Raw genomic sequence first — 6,065 nt, 5'->3', positions numbered from 1 at the left:
CTCACAAGTTATGTCTCTCCTTTCTCTAACAAAGGGCGATTGATCTTCCTATGTAGTTACGTCTGCTTACCACAGCCACATCGTCCCCCATCATCATTCGTGCATGTCTCCTGACCCATCTCTCACACGCACGTGCACAAACAACAAGCAGCCATCTCCTCTCTTATTGATATTGCGGGCGTGCCCTCCGTTTGTCTAGCAAGCCTATCCCACCATTTGTTAGAAGCAACTCCACTACCACCCCCTCCAACACTCTAGCTCCGTCTCTCTCCCAACCTTATTCCTCTCCTGCACATATGCATGGATGCCGATCGATCTCCCTTAATACATGAGGCAGATCGATCTCCTTAATACATGAGGTAGGCCTCTCTCCTCCTCCACACATATACCAGCCATTGTACCTCTATAGTTAATTGGGCCTCCCTCTTCCCCCACCACACACTGATAGTCGAGCGCTGCAGGTAGGAATCCATGCCACAGAGACAAACTGCACATGTCCCATCTCACGTTCCAGTAGGCCAGCCACTCTATATCTTTGATGTGGGCACACACAAATTCGATGGCACTCTTTATTGATCGCGCACACACACACATCATCCCTCTCTTCGATTCTATGGACACCTCAAGCCGATGATACCTCCACTCTCTTCTCGTGGATCGCCCCCTCTATATATATGTTATATCCATGACTCTATTTCACACACATTGCATATGTTACATTTTTTGATTGACCCCACCCCAAAAAAACTCTCAAGAACCCACACACTATATCTCTCTAGGTTTGTATCTCTCTCACACAACCCCACGTAGGTGGTGTACGTATACAAGAAGAGAATAGGTGCACCATGCACGTACTCATGCTTCGTGCCCAGCCACACCCGTGCGGGTACATGGTGGAGCTCATTTCTTTATGAAATGGCAGCCCACGTGCTAATTTGAACACCTGTAGCGGTTCTTTACCTAGGGAGGTCGTGTACCACGTGTGCATGAAACAAAGTTCGACTTGACGCGTTGTCGCGTTATTTTTAAATAAAGTTATAGCGCTCAATGGCACGTACACAGAATATAAAACGATTTTTATGGAGAAAAAGGTAGTCCGCTCACTATATACAATGGAGCCTGCCTGCCTGGTTTGTCGCTCTTCAGAGTATCTCACACAAGGCTGTGGTGGCCTCTCTCTCTCTCACCGTTGGTCACTGATCCGACCGCATCCCATCCGCCGGGGGAAAGGGAGTGCGGTGGCCTCTCTCTCTCACCGTTGGTCACTGATCCGGCCACATCCCGTCCGCCGGGGGAAAGGGAGGAAGTGCATCGTTTCTTCGTTCGACAACGCCGAGGCAGCACGTCCCGATCTGTGGTACACGCCGTTCTCTCTGACCAAGCTCCGGCGCGACAGGGCCTACGCCCCCTACTTGCAGATTCCGCCCGCCGACGCTCACCTAGTTACACCCCGACGACCTCCAGGTATCCCCTCCGGCCTTGCTCCACTGCCCGTCTTCCCACGTCGCTGCATGTGGATCTTCCATAGTTCTTTGCCCCAAACGTAGCTCGTCCGGCGTACTTTCCATATTGCATTCTCGTCCTCACACCGTTTTAGACAAACACAACCATGTTGTTATCTTCCCTTAGGACAAGGAATATGCTTCTTTTTTGTCGTCGCATGTGTCATCAACTGTTATTGGCCAGTAATTGTTTCCTTTCTACCTATTTTTTGCAAATAGGGCTATCCATTTCACCTCGTTGCTATTGCGACCTTTTGGTGAACTGCACAAATCACTTTTTCTCAAGAGTGTTTTGTGCAGTTGTACTAAAATGTCACACGGGTAACGTCTCCACATTTCAGTGCAACTGCACAAAGGGAGATTGGTTTTGCTCTATCCTCCTCATCCAACTCTGAGCCTAATCTTCTCCAACTAGTTAGTATTAAGAGAGACCGCAAAGGTGACCGGCTTCTATTTGTGTGTTTATTGTTTCATCAGTAGTCCTCTATTATCATAATCACACTTACTATCTTTGGAACAGGGACGCTCAGCTCTATTTTAGTGGAACGGCACAAAATGATCGGAATGTTGCATGCTCCAGACAACTACTTTTTTCCCAACATGCCTTGTTGATTTAGACAGAGCTGGGGGGACGTTGCTGCCAATGAAAGCATGGATCAATTTTAATTTAACACCTTCTCACAACTCTATCTTCAGTTGTGATGTAATTATTAGCTCTGATCTGCTAATAATTGACATGCATTAGCAAGGAAGTTAGTTTTTTATTGTTTCCGAAACAGCATCGATGGCAAGACACACGAAACAAAAGCTAAAAGCTCACACCATTGTACAAAAATTATTTGTATAGTACGTCAATTATGTAAACAAATGATGGAAGCTTGATAGCATTGCCAGAAGCCTCTTCATCATCCGGGTCCATGTGCCATGCACAAAATTATACTCCTTCGTTCCTAAATATTTGTCTTTTTACAAATTTCAAACGGGAATATTTTAGAGTGTAGATTCACTCACTTTGCTTCGTATGTGTACTCCCTCCGTTCCTAAATATTCTATTCGTCTTTCTAGAGATTTCAACAAGTGACTACATATTGAGCAAAATGAGTGAATCTACACTCTAAAATATGTCTATATACATCCGTATGTGCAAGTCCATTTAAAATCTCTAAAAATACAAATAGTTGAGTAGTCACTCGTTGAAATCTCTAGAAAGACAAATACTCCGGAGTATATTTAAGAACTGAGGGGGTAGTGCACAACCGCATGGGAGACTCGGCCCGGTCGTTGTGCCGCATTAATAGTGAGTAATGAGCAGTCAAATCATAAGCCCCACCTTTCCCACTGTAAGTTGCTCTGAAGAAGCAACCATCAATACGCTGTTCTTTGAATCCGCTCATACTACTCCATCCGTCACTGTTTATACAGCGCGCTTCAAAAAAAAGAAAAAAATCTTTGGGACCAAGGCGACTAGCGATCGGCCTCAAAAATAGCATTGGTAGTTATAACACGGTGTCTATTACTAGAGGGAATAATGCGTACACACATTCATGCAGTGCTTCCACCCCGGGTACACACATGCATGCACTTACTCCACTCCGTAGTAGTATAGTACATGGAGAGAAGATTGTGGACTTGATTGCGGTTACCACGCCCTAATTAATTGAGCATTAAACCAAACACGTCAAAAGTCTCTTTGGTGGTGGAAATGCATTGAGAGAAATGCATCATAATGAAGCGCGCCTTGTAAACTGTGACGGAGGGAGGAGTAGTATGAAGGTGCAAAACCAAGTACGTGTATGGCCAGTCGGTCAACGCACCTCCTCTTGGCATATCACTGACATGTGGGACAAGAGTGTGAGCAAACCGATCTCAATTGACGGCAAAGAGCCAACCCGCCGTTCCTTGAGAGAGACGAGAAGCGGGAACACATAGACGGGCTCGCACGGAGGCCAAGATATATTCAAGCATGGTTGGTTGATCGATATCATTCATTACATGTTGGGCTGCCGTTTCCGCCCTTCTCCGGAATAAACGTGTACTTTATCAGAGATAAAAATAAGAGTACAGACGCTCCACCATGTGGTTCTAGTAGTAGTACTACTCATACTACTGCGCTTGGCTCTTCGCCTCTTCGTGAAGTTGAACAATGATGGTACTCCGCATGTTGGGTACTACAGTGTATGCCTCTGACAATCTGACACTGAATGGACTGATGCATGTCCACCGAGGGTAGGTTGCATTAGTCAAAAGGCGTAAGTGAGCTTCACCTTGTCCTGCAAGCTTCTCCTCATTCTGCGAGTTGACGGGACACACGAAAAAGTAGTGCTAGTCCATACTCCCTCCTTTCCGGTTAATATGGCTTAATCTTTTTTGCGGGTAAATGAGAGAGCTTTATTCATATATAAGCATTCTTAGGAAGATCAGCCAAGACACTGGTCACTAGGAAGCGAGGTACCCCGCAAAAAAAGTAGGAAGCGAGGTGTTTCATCAAGCCAGCTCTCGGCCACATTCAAAGTGCAGCAAGCACGGTTCGCACGAAGATGCATCGCAAGGTTTGCTGACCTGTTTACATGCTGAATAACAAAAAAAGAGGAAATATTACGGAGCACTACTATTTGTAACAGGATATGAGTCAGAATTAAGCGAGAATTGTGGCAAGTGTTCCATGCAATCAACTTCCATTATCACATGCGAGAACCCTCAAAGAGAACCAAATGTGTTGAAGATTGCTTTATCACATTTTAAAATTATAATAAGAGTGCAGACGCTCCTCCATCCAGTTCCTAATACTAGTATAGTACGAACCTTTATAGACTATAGTAGTAGTACTAGTAAACTTTGCGCTTGGCTGTTCGCCTATTCGGGAAGTCGAACAATAATAGCACTAGTAGTATAGTGTATGCTTCTGGCAATCTGACACCGAATTAACTGTTGCACGTCCACCGCCTGAGCGAGGGAGAGCTTGCATTAGTCAAAAGTTTCTCCTTGTCCTGCGAGCCACCGCGCTCAAGCTTCTCCCGTCCTGCAACCTTCTCCTCGTTTGGCAAGTTGACGGGACACAACAAAGTAATGCTAGTCCATACTGCCTCCTCTCCGGTTAATATGGCTTAATTTCAAACGAGATAAATACACTGTTTGTCACTGTATATTTGTAAAAATACGGTCAGTGGACTTCATAATACGCTCATTGCGCTCAATATATATATATATATTCTGATGTTTATACGGTCACTAGCTCACCCTGACTGAGTATGTGTGTGCATGCATGTGTAGGTTGAGCACTTGAGCATGACCGTGTGTGTTCTGTCGTGTGCTCGGACATGCATGCATTAGGGCGTCGCGCGCGTTTTTGCGTCCATGTGTACGCGTGACTGTTGCATACATGTAGGGGGAGTACGTGTAGGGGCCACTAAGGAGCAGTCAAGTCACACAGTAAGTTAGTCGGAAGAAGCAACCATCATTTCACTCTTGAATGATGATAACCCACAAGTATAGGGGATCGCAACAGCTTTCAAGGGTAGAGTATTCAACCCAAATTTATTGATTCGACACAAGGGGAGCCAAAGAATATTCTCAAGTATTAGCAGCTGAGTTGTCAATTCAAACACACCTGGAAACTTAGTATCTACAGCAAAGTGTTTAGTAGCAAAGTAATATGATAGTGATGGTTACGGTAACAAAAGAGTACCGAAAGCAAAGTAATGTTTTTGGTATTTTGTAGTGATTGTAACAATAGCAACGGGAAAGTAAATAAGCGTAAACCAGTATATGGAAAGCTCGTAGGCATTGGATCAATGATGGATAATTATGCCGGATGCGGTTCATCATGTAACAATCATAACATAGGGTGACACAGAACTAGCTCCAATTCGTCAATGTAATGTAGGCATGTATTCCGAATATAGTCATACGTGCTTATGGAAAAGAACTTGCATGACATGTTTTGTCCTACCCTCCCGTGGCAACGGGGTCCTAATGGAAACTAAGGGATATTAAGGCCTCCTTTTAATAGAGAACCGGAACAAAGCATTAGCACATAGTAAATACATGACCTCCTCAAACTACGGTCATCACCGGTAAGTATCTCGATTATTGTCACTTCGGGGTTAACGGATCATAACACATAATAGGTGACTATAGACTTGCAAGATAGGATCAAGAACTCTCATATATTGGTGAAAACATAATAGGTTCAGATCTGAAATCATGGCACTCGGGCCCAAGTGACAAGCATTAAGCATAGCAAAGTCATAGCAACATCAATCTCAGAACATAGTGGATACTAGGGATCAAATCCTAACAAAACTAACTCGATTACATGATAAATCTCATCCAAGCCATCACCGTCCAGCAAGCCTACGATGGAATTACTCACGCAAGGCGGTGAGCATCATGAAATTGGTGATGGAGGATGATTGATGATGACGACGGTGACGAATCCCCCTCTCCGGAGCCCCGAACGAACTCTAGATCAGCCCTCCCGAGAGGTTTTAGGGCTTGGCAGCGGCTGCGTATCGTAAAATGCGATGATTTCTTCTCTCTTATTTTTTCTCCCCGAAAGCAGTT

The sequence above is a fragment of the Triticum dicoccoides genome, chromosome 3A, assembly GCF_002162155.2.
Source record: "Triticum dicoccoides isolate Atlit2015 ecotype Zavitan chromosome 3A, WEW_v2.0, whole genome shotgun sequence".
Taxonomy (NCBI): domain Eukaryota; kingdom Viridiplantae; phylum Streptophyta; class Magnoliopsida; order Poales; family Poaceae; genus Triticum; species Triticum dicoccoides.
Note: the sequence above shows the minus strand (reverse complement) of the source record.